The 10,972-nt window shown below is 45.4% G+C and overlaps 1 long non-coding RNA gene across 2 annotated transcripts in view; it reads left to right on the plus strand.

Moving 5' to 3' along the window:
• Positions 1 to 4,874, plus strand: part of LOC123620495 — a 34,220-nt gene extending 29,346 nt beyond the window's left edge. Inside the window, exon 3 of one of the 2 annotated variants that reach the window (XR_006728866.1) lies at positions 4,799 to 4,874. This is a non-coding gene — a long non-coding RNA (uncharacterized LOC123620495). Of the gene's footprint in view, positions 1 to 562; positions 575 to 4,798 lie in introns of those variants that run through there. The other variant, XR_006728865.1, reaches the window with a different exon arrangement.
• Positions 4,875 to 10,972: the final 6,098 nt, after the last annotated feature.

A 10,972-nucleotide genomic window follows, 5' to 3' on the forward strand; every position in this document is an offset into this window, starting at 1 on the left:
TTTCAGCAACCCCTAAGGCAAGGGTCATGGATGAACGCCAAACCCGTGAAGAAGAAGCTCAAGTTCATGGAGGGAACAGGCTGACATCACCTGAATCCACTGGCCAATCTTGGCATCATTAAATTTGGGACTACAAATGTTGTCCCATGATGCATTCTGGCCAAAAATAGTGCTTTTGAATACAGTCCAGCCTCAGAGCTAACTAAGCGTACAGGAAGTGCAGGGCGTAGAGGAGCAGGAAAAACTATATCTTGAGGTCTCCATCAGCCAAACCCAGAAGAAGGAATATTCTATAAGACCAGGTTTCTCTATCACGTCAATGTCATTTAAAAAACAAAAAAGGTGAGAAGATTGTCATGGAACAAAGAGAGCTGGGGGCACAGTGACTAATTGCAATGTGTGGCTCTGGTTTGGATTCTGATGTGAACAAGCCAACTAATTTAGATAATGAGAGATTGGGTGATATTAAGGAATTGCTTTTATTAAGAGTGACAATGGTATGGTGATCATGTTTTTTTTAAATGCCCTTATTAGTTAAAGATGCATATTGATGTATTTACAGGCAAAATGACATCGTGTCTGGGTTTGGCTTAAGAAGCCTGGCAAGGGGTGGAAGGAGCAGATGAACTAAGACCAGCAAACGGGGGTAATCGTTGCAGCTGATTGATGAGTACATAGCGTTTTGTTACAAGATTTCCTCTATTTTTGTGTATGTTTGAAATTTTCCATACAAAAGTTTTAGATCGATTCCTAGCAATTTATTACCAAACCCCATAACTTGTTCACATAAAACATTAGGTAAAGAAAATTAAAAACATAATGAAAATTTAAACAGTGCCAAACCTTAATATTCCTTTGTCTCTGCACCTGTAGCCAGTGTGTGCGTTCAGATTGTACCCATGGTTCAGTCTCCATAACCATGGGCTGGATCTTATACTGGACCCTCAAACAAAACAACCAACAGAACCTGTTTGTCATCTAAAATCTCACAATGAGCACCAAATCACTTACAATAATTTATATCCCCACAAATTAAATTTGCTAAGTAAAATGAGTTTCTAACCCACAGGGTTTATACACTTAAAATCTTGCCTAATGGCTGCAGTTCAGGTTCCATTATTTCAAAACACTAATTCCATCCCTTTTCTCCCACCAGTCAAAGCGTTAGGAAATGCGGCTGCCAATCCTTCCTTGGTTCTTGCCTTGGGGTCTGGTGACTGCTTTGACATTTCCCCTAAGACAAGCCAGTTATCAGTGGGGAACTGCTGGTGAGTGACCTGTGCCTCCCCTGCTAATTGGAAAGAAACCCAATTTAATTAGACTTCAAGCTCAGACTGTAGTCATGTAAAATGAACATGAAGCCATTAAATACTTGATGTCATTTACTTGTCCTTCCTTCAAGATACATCTCTAGCATCACTTGATCACATGCCTGGATTTTCTATAAAGAAATCAGTTACACAGATGTATAATGAAGAAACTCAATTGCTTAAAGACAATTATATAATCTTTATGGTATCTTAATATGCAGTCTCTAACACTGCACATTCATCCCCATTTTGTAGTGAAGGTGACATGCACTCGAGCATCATTATCTAAAAGTGTTCCCGACTAGAACACTTCAGAAAGATGAAGATATTGATGTCGTGATTAAAAATTGTGATTAAATGTCACAAGTGCTCTTGAGAAGCAAGACTCCTTAAGGATATTCTTCTCTTAAGCTACATAGTTCACTCCTCCCAAGGCTATAAATCTTTTGCTATCCACTACTCCAAAAAACAAAACAAAACAAACAGAAACACCAGAAGAAAGCTTGAATTGTGTTAGAAGCAGATTAGTTTCTTGCCAACAGGTATGGTACCAAAGAAAGAACACATGGAAAACCAAATGAACCCTGGATACATCTAATCTTTATGCATTTTACTCAGGTGTCAAGCAATAGTTTGGACATAAATAGGAAAACTTAAATTCTACTAAAGTTTGCACAGTAAAAATGTATTTTTTAATTTTGATCATCCATTTGCCTTAGGACAACCAGTCTTTAATATGTGCTTGTAGGAGAGAGTTTCTTCTCCCTCACCATCTTCTCCCCCAGATCCCCCGCAGCGGGAATCTTTGGGGAGAGAAAAAGACATGGGCTGTGTTAGAGACAGTCCTTCCCCAAGAGGCAGACAAAAAGCAAGAGGAAGGCGTGTTTGTGCTAGATGTGTTTTGCACCGAGGAACCAGGAAGACATAAAGCCCCCCCTAGGGCCTCCCCAAAACCACACACCACAAAATGTGTGTCGAGTAGCAGATGCCGTGATGCTACCCAGCACCCCCTCTGGGACTGAGCCCTTCCTTCCCCTAGTTGCTGCAGATTTGACTGCTAAATCATTGTCTGGAAACTTCCCTCAGCTCAAGGGCATTGCCTTGTGCAAGGTTACAGCTCCCTACCTCCCCAGGGGCAGCCTGTATCCAATGACTGGTCCAGGTGGCGTTTCAAAGACCTGGTCCTGTCTGCTCTGCTGGGGACAACCCTGAAGCCATCCCAGCTCAGAGCTCCCTGTGGGATGGGCGGAGGCCTCCACTGCACCTGCATCGCAGCTCAGCTTCTCCCTCCGCCCTGTTCTGCTTTACACAGAGGAGGCAAAACTTAACCTCTACCCATCTAAGGTTTTCAGCTGGGGCTCTGTAACAAAAAGACAGATTAACAAGAGGAAAACAGTTTAGTAAAGTGTGCAGCACACAGTGCCTGGGAGAAACCACAACAAAAAGTAACTCAAAGCTGTGGCGTAGAATCCCAGCTTATGTAGCATCTTCAACAAAGAACAATAAATTTGTAGACTAATGACAGGGCAAAGGAAAGTGGTTTTAGGCTTCCAAGGGCAGGAAACTGTAGAAAGGTAGGTATATGGGAGGAAACTGATGGAGAAAGGTTGGTTTTCAGATAACTCTGGTGCCCTCTCTGGGCTAAGTCTAGAGTTGTCTCCAGTAAAAGAGAATTTATATCCTGCCTTTAGGCAAAGAGAGAACAAGGGGAGTGTAGAGAGACCACAGTGCCTGCCTGTTTGCTCCTCTTTAATTGCCTTCAGCTCAAAAACATTTTTATACCAAAGTGTCATATTTTGGGGTGGCATATTCTGGACTCTATACTTACAAGTGTAGTTTCCGAGTGCATGCCCAATAAACCTCTTGTGCACAAATCTCCATGTCAGGGCCCGTTTCTAGGGAACTCGAGCTAAGGTCATTGGTACCAGGAGTGGTCCGAGGATGCAGACTCTGAACTGGGATTTGGAGCTGGACTGCCCTCTGACAATGAGGACACCACCACTGATTCTAGGTAGGGTACTGGTAGCACAAAGCTGTCAAAACTTTCACTGGTGGTGAACTGAATGGGATGATGATGGAACAGAATCCACTGTCTCCAGAGGCCTCCAACAGGAGGGTCATTTTTATACCCTACTCAAGGGCCAGTGGTGAGTAGAGGAGTCAAAGCACTGAAGAGAGACAGTGGGTGGGGAAGGGAGGGAAGAGAGAGAGAGAGGAAATAGCACACTTGAAATTTGTTTATTTTAATTACTGAAGTAAGGACTATATTTTTATAGTAAAAAATTCAAACATTAGAGATAAAGCCAAAGCCTTTCTTGGCAACCATTTCAACACCACTGTTAACAGTAATGTACATATCCCCTTCTGTAGAACTCTCTAGGCATAAATGAGATCACCATTGCTCTGCGATTGCTTGTTGTGCTTAGCCATGTGTCTTAGAGCTCTTTCCTCCTGGGTACATAGCATGGTTTCATTCCTTTTAACTGCTGCTAACTGCTGCGTGATATCCCAGTGTTAGGCTGTTACTAATTTTTCATGATCATACAGATGCTATTGTGAATGTCCTTGGACATACTTCCATGGATGCCTCGATATTTTTCTAGGGTGGATATAAAGAAGTGGGATATTGTATTGTAGCGTATCTTGTCTAAATTTTTAAAAATTATACCAAATTACTCGACCAGTTTATATTCCCACTACCAAGGTGTAAAAACATCATTTTCCCATACCCTTCACAAAGTGTGACATTATCAACCTTTAAATATTTTGCCACTCTGATGTTTTAAAGAAAAAAAAGATTATTGCTTTCATTTGCACGTATCTGATTACTGAGGTGGAACACCTTTTCACATGTTTATTGGCCATTTGCTTCTGTGAGTTTTCATACCCTTTGCTATGCTCTTTTATTTTACTAAGAGATATTACTTTGCAATTTAAAATAGATAAAAATACAAAGGTGGCTCACACCTGTAATCCCAGCACTTTGGGAGGCTGAGGCAGAAGGATCGTTTGAGGCAAGGAGTCCAAGAGCAGCCTGGGCAAGATAGATCCCCATCTCAAAAAAATAAAAATAAATAAATCTTTTTACTCATTTAAAATTGAATTATCTTCAGTATTTTTGGAGTTTTATTTTATTCTGTAAAAGGAGAGTGTTACATCCTTCACAGAGTTGTGAAGACTAATGAGAACATTTGCAGGACACACAGCACAGCGCTGTGCACTGAGAATGCACTCGAAAAAGTTAGTGAACCTTCATGTCACCTTGCCTTGAAAGTAGCAAGCAAGTCTGTTTCGTTCTGCATGATATCACCTACCAGAGAGTGCTCTGCATGGAGACAGACTCAATAAATGTCTGAAAGCATAAACGGGCCAATTGACACTACTCAATATTCAAATCTGAAGCCTGTGTGCTTTGCCACCTTTCTCCTGTTTCTTTCATTGAACCTTTTCTCCCTGGAACAATTTTCTTAATTTTATTCCCCTTGCAGCTGCCTCTCCTGAAATTTAACTTGCCACGTCACTTACAACTGGGTACAAGAGAACCAAAGACATCGCCTAACACGGTTCTCAGGTGAATATGATAGATCACTGAAGGCGCTAAATGTCTGACAGCCTGTCAGTGTACCCTGTCTGGTTCTGGAGAATTCCACGGAAAGCAATTAAAGTACTTAAAGGAGTGAGAAAAAGATTTTCAAAAACCCTGATTGCAGACTGAGTTATTTAACACAGTTCAGTAACCCTGGTCTGAGAATTTCACTAGTAGAGGACCCAGGCCACCAATAGGCCCAAAGATTCCAGGTTGGTGGGGCCCCCCAGAGGCCAGATCTGGGTGGGGAAACGAAAACAGTAGAATCATAAAGGCCAAGCGAAGGAAGAACTTGATTTCACACTTACTCAGAGGTGCTGTGGCAAACCCCACCCAGCTGGAGTGCCTGGGGCCTAAAGTGAAAGGGCAAACACAGGCGAGGGAAGGTGTGACGCCTCCCGTTCTGCTCTGCACCTTCTCCAAGGTCAGCCCAACACCAAAGACGGCAGGGTGAGAAAATGAGTGTGTGCAGGATCTGCTGCACTTTACCTTAGGACTGGGAATGTGAAACACAAGTGGGGGGTGTGTGTGTTTCGGATTCAGCTGCTGGACAGTGGTCTCAGACCCCAGGCCACCCTGAGTCCGCTCTAAGGCAGGCCTGGGGGGCGTCAGGGGGAGGAAGGTGGGGACAGCCTGCGGCGTCCCGGAGGGCAGGGCTCTAATTCGTCTTTGCATGCCGGGGCCCGGGACAGCGCTCCGTGGAGCTCGCGAGATGCTCCTCCAGACCCTCCCTGTGAAAGCGGGACCCCGAGGCCGTGTCCCGGACCGACACCAGGAGCCGGCCTCGTACAAGGACAGCGCGTCCGGCCACATCCGACACGGCCGGGAATCGCTAAGGAGGCGAATCTCCCGGCTGGAGCCGAGGTGCGGCGGCCGGGGCCCGTCCATTCGGGCTCAGCTTGGCTCGGCTCAAGACCCGAGGCAGCCCCGAGAGCGCGCCCCTGGCCGTAACCCGGTTAGGACCCGACCCAACGCTGGCGGCTCCAGCCCCAGCTTGGCCACAAACGCCCAGCAACCTCTGCGGCGAGGCGGACGGACCGCGCTCCTTATTGGATAACGGTCAATGTCAGTCACCGAGGAAATGAGCCCTTGGGGGTAACCGGACATCCGGGGCTTTCCACCCTAGGAGCGAGGGGGGGGCTCAGGCGGTGATGGAAGGACAAAATACCCAATGGCAATCGAGATCTTTGCCTTCGCAGCAGATTGGCAGGCACTCGAACCACTGATGCGCTGCGGAGGGACGGGCGCCATGGCAGTGATTGGTCCAATTAGCTGGTGTGTGTGTTTTTGTTTGTTTTTGTTTTTTTTTCTCTGTGCATGATACCTCATGGTGTATGAAATAGGCGATGGATTGAAGTGTACCTGACCTGTGCTGTCGGTGGGGTCTTGGGAATTTTTTTAAGTTAGTATTTTGGCTTTTATTAAAGGTCTTGATTTTAGTAGGATTTTCCTGGAATTACCCAGGTTCTCTGGACCCCTTAATTACGGCACCCTCGGCCCCTGCATGATTGGGGTTGGAAAACGACGGGCGCTGACACCAAATTACCTCCAGGGTCATCGGAAATATGCGCTGCTTGGTGAGCTAAGGTTAAATGGATGGTAGTCCATAGAAAACGGGACAAGATATGAACGGACAGGTTACAAGGAAAAAAAATTCAGGGGTCTTCCAAACATTTAAATGGGTGCTCACGCCTTTTCGTAAGAAGAATGCAAATAAAAGCGTCACCTAGATGGCATTTCTGATCCATCTGTCAGATTGGCAAAAATCCAAAAGTTTGACGGTGCTGTGAGGACTGCGCAGGAACTGGCTCTGTCAGACATTGTTGGGGGATTTACCTTTGGCCCGGAATCCACTTCTAGAAATCTACCCTGAAAGTAAACTTCCACCAGTAAGAAACAACATATGCACAAAGTTTTATTCATAGCCGTATTATTTGAATTTGCAAGACTGGAAACATTGCAGGTATCCATTAGACGGGGAATAGCTGAATAAAATGGGACATCCAGGCACTACAGCCCAGGGGACTCTGTGGCATTAAAATGAATGAGGAAGATAACAGTATTTTCTATGGCGTGATGTATCTCCAGAGACATCGTATATAGTGCTACCTTTAACAAAAAGAAACCCTTAAACAATAAAACCAAAACTGATACAAATGGTTACTCATAAGGGGTAGAGGTGATGATGGCGGAGAATCTGATGGAAGACTTAAAGGAAATATAGAATAAAAATAAAGTGACAGTAATGATTAGTAAAAAAAAAAAAAATCTGTGGCAATGGGAATTTGCCAGGCTTGCTGTTGTTTTGCTGGGACCCAGCGCTAGACCTGGAAAGGCAGGCTTGGCTGAGTAGGCCCAGGTTATTTATAATTGGGGATTGGGCTAAAGATTTCTGGTGTACTCTGTCCTCTCCCTCCAGGCTGAGGAGGGGAGAAAAGAAACAACTTTTATCTGCTTTAATTAAACCTCCCCATTCGTCACCTCTCCTGCAGTGAGAAGTGGAGACTAGATGTGGACCCCACATAGGATAACAGGGACAAAGGGATGATTGTGGGTCTCTGCCATGCCCAGACAACCCTGCAGAGGTGACTCAGACAGAGGCAGGGCCTGACTCCAGGTAAATGATGCTGTTGCCTTCAGAAGGCAGGAGGCCTGGTCGGCCTGGACATGGCCATGTCTAAAGTTGAAGTCTGGTCATGTGCTCTTCTTTTAGGCCCAGAGAACTGCCCAGAAGATAAACTTGGGCTTTGCCAAACTGTTAAGTACAGGGAGGTCCTTCAGACAAATGGATTTTCTTATTATCAAACTGGAAAGAAAACAATCTCAAAGTGATCTGGTCTTAGGAAAATTCGTTACATTTACAGACTTAAAAAAATTGAAAACCAGTAACAAATCATCCAATGACAGTTCACAGAAAATCTCCCCTCAGTTTTAGGTTACTCCTAAAGCAGCTTAGAGCGTGTGTTTTCTTCAACGTGGCCGCTGGCAAATGCGATTACTTTCAACACAGAAAGTGAGAAGCCAGCTAATTCTGTCCAGATGGTAGAGTTATGACACTCTGAGGGAAGGAGCCCCTGAAAAGTTTCTGGCAAGCAGGGTTTGGTAAATAGAAATGAACTATCTATGGACAGGGTTTTTAGCTCAACTCCAAGTGTATGATGAGTGACAGGCCACTGTTATTTGTGTCACATAGGCAGGCCAGCCTGGGCCAGGGTTCCTGTTGCTGGACAGAGGCCCTGAGCACCTAAACCTTCTCTCAAGCCTTTGGGATTGGTTTCTGTAGGCCCCTGTGGCTCTGGCCTCTGGGGGCAGTGAAAAATGTGATGTCCTGCCATGGCTACCGTGCAGATGTCCCTCAGCATTTGCGGTCTCCCACCATGCTGTTTCTTTCTGCCCTAATTCATGCTTTTTAGTGGCCCTAATGGTATTGATTTTTCATCTTCCTGACATGAGAGCAAATAGGGGTTTTCTTCTTGGTTTCAGCTTGCAGGGTAGAATGTTTATCATACAGTTTTGTGTTAAGTTCTTGCCATTGACTCCAAGAGCCTTTTAAGAATTGGTTCTGAATCTGCAGGAACATTTTTTGGAAGGCACTTTGATTTTCCTGACCCATAGTAATACTGAGATCTGAGGGACATACGCATGTTAGTTTGAAATAGGTTAAGTTTTTTGTTTGTTTGTTTGTTTTTGAGGTAGGGTCTTGCTCTGTTGCCTGGGCTAGAGTGCAGTGGTATGATTATAGCTCACTGCAACCTGAAACTCCTGGGCTCAAGCTATATCCTCCTGCCTCAGCCTCCCAAGTAGCTGGAATTACAGGCACATACCACCACACCTGGATAATTTTTACATTTTTTGTAGAGACAGGCCTAACTATGTTGCCCAGGCTGGTCTTGAACTCCTGGCCTCAAGAGATCCTTCCACTTCAGCCTCCCAAAGTGCTAGGATTATAGTCATGAGCTACCGCGCCCAGCTGGTTTAGTTTTAAGAGGACTCTTCCAGCCACAGGTGGAGTGAGGCATTTGCTTAGAGGGGAAGAGCATCATTCACTGAACCGAATCTCAGTATCCCAGGTGAGCTGATGAGAACAATCTCAGGTGAGGTGGCAGACGTGGTATAAATAGACGCCAGCACTTATTAGGAAGAGATAAGAGCCACCAACAGTCACAGCGAGCCAGCAGTGTTTCCATGGAGCATTCAAGGCCTGGGCACAGGCCTCCACCATGGAGGAGGATGCTGGGTACTTCAGTCACTGGTTTCTGAGTGCCCACCTGCCCCCTCCTGGAGCTCACAGTACACTCATAGGCAGTGCAGGTGTCTCCCAATACCCATCCCTACCCCCTCTGTCACAGAGCCCTGATGAGGCTCAGTTACCCCTCCTCCCAATGGCTGTGTGTTCAGGGGATGCTAGACCCAGCCCCATGCCCCAAGGGTCTAGGCCAATCACAGTGGGCCCATCTCCTTGCCCATGATTGGTTGAAGCATGGTACATGACATATTCTGGCCAATGAGGACCTGAAGGGCGGTGGGATGGGGACATCTGGACCAGTTCCGTCACTCCTAGAGACACAAACAAGAGATGGCCCTTTTCCTGCTTCTGGGCATGATACCTGAACTCTGCAGCTACCTTGCCATCACGAGGACAGCAGGTCTACAACAAAAGCCCACAACTCAAGGGAGACTGAGCTCAAAGAACGGCAACTCGAGCGCTGACCATTCTGGGCCTGGAGCCATTCTACCTTTGGACCTCTTAGGTGAGAACCTCCTCTTGTCTAAGCCAGCTAAGTTGGAGTTTTCTGATCTTTGCAGTGGAACATCTTAGCTGATACAAGTATACAAAGTTCTTTCAGCTTACTTCCCCCACAGCCATGAGGATTTTGAGTCAAGTATGTGAGTTGTTCTGGTTTCATATAGTCAGAAGGACCCCGGGAACGGGAGGGGGAAAGGGAGGTGAAGCCGGCAGCAGAGCGCACGTGTTGCGGCCCAGCCTGGGAGGGATGAGGAAACCCAGGCGCCCGCTGATGTGCATTTAGAGGCCAGGGAGATAAGACGAAGTAAGGGGTCCCTGTGACCTGAGCAAGGGAACAAACAATTCTTAAATCATAACATTTTTAAATGCTTTTGACAAAACAGATGAAAATAATTTTTAAAAAGGAAAAAAGCATTGACAACAAAAATAAAGATAATTGGAAAAAGAAAAAGCACTGGCATTTGGATAAGACGACAGACGCAGAGAGAAACTGTCAGCAAAGAAGCCAAAGGAATTACATAACAAATGGGAGGAGGGGTTCCTGAAGAATTTCTAGCAAACAAGAGACATGACAGGAAGTTAACTGTACTCCCCACAGTTACCAATGTGAGGGGGAAATGCCACTGCTTTTTAAATTTAGTGTTTAAGTTTTATTTCAGCAAATAAAAAATATCTCTAAGAATTTTCAAAGGTTCTCTCTTTAGCATGCCCTCCCTAACCCAGTTTGCTCGAGAACTGTGTATTTTCCTGCCAACAGGGTGAGCAGAAACTGGCCTTGTGTGCTTGAAGGACAACTTATAACTTATTCCCATCACCGTGTGTTCATGTGCTCACAAAACAGATGGGTCCCTCTGGTGTCCCAGACACTGTCCTAGATACCATCTTAGAGCATTTGGGAATTGTACTGACTGCTTTCTGGTGAGGGTCTCCTTCCCTGCACATGGGCCTTTCTTTTCTAAAAGTCTTTGGCCTCCTGAAAGGCAGGACTAGGTCACTTATTTGATTTCTTCTATCTATAGTGTCTAGCAGACTTATTAGGTACATCGTAAGTACTCAAGTAAGTCTTGCTTAGTTATATTTAAAGTAAGTCTCCTGCTTAGATGAGAGAAACCCTTGGAAGATCTTACATCTGATACCATCATTTTGTGCCAGGATGCAAGGGGAGTCTTTGTTAGGCCTTTTTTTTTTTTGAGACAGGGTCTCACTCTGTTGTGCAGGCTGGAGTGCAGTGGCATCATCATAGCTCACTACAGCCTCAAACTCCTGGGCTCAAGCTCTATCTTCCTGTTTCAGCCTCCCGAATAGCTGGGGCTACAGGTGCATGCTGCC

The sequence above is a fragment of the Lemur catta genome, chromosome 15 (genome assembly GCF_020740605.2).
Source record: "Lemur catta isolate mLemCat1 chromosome 15, mLemCat1.pri, whole genome shotgun sequence".
Taxonomy (NCBI): domain Eukaryota; kingdom Metazoa; phylum Chordata; class Mammalia; order Primates; family Lemuridae; genus Lemur; species Lemur catta.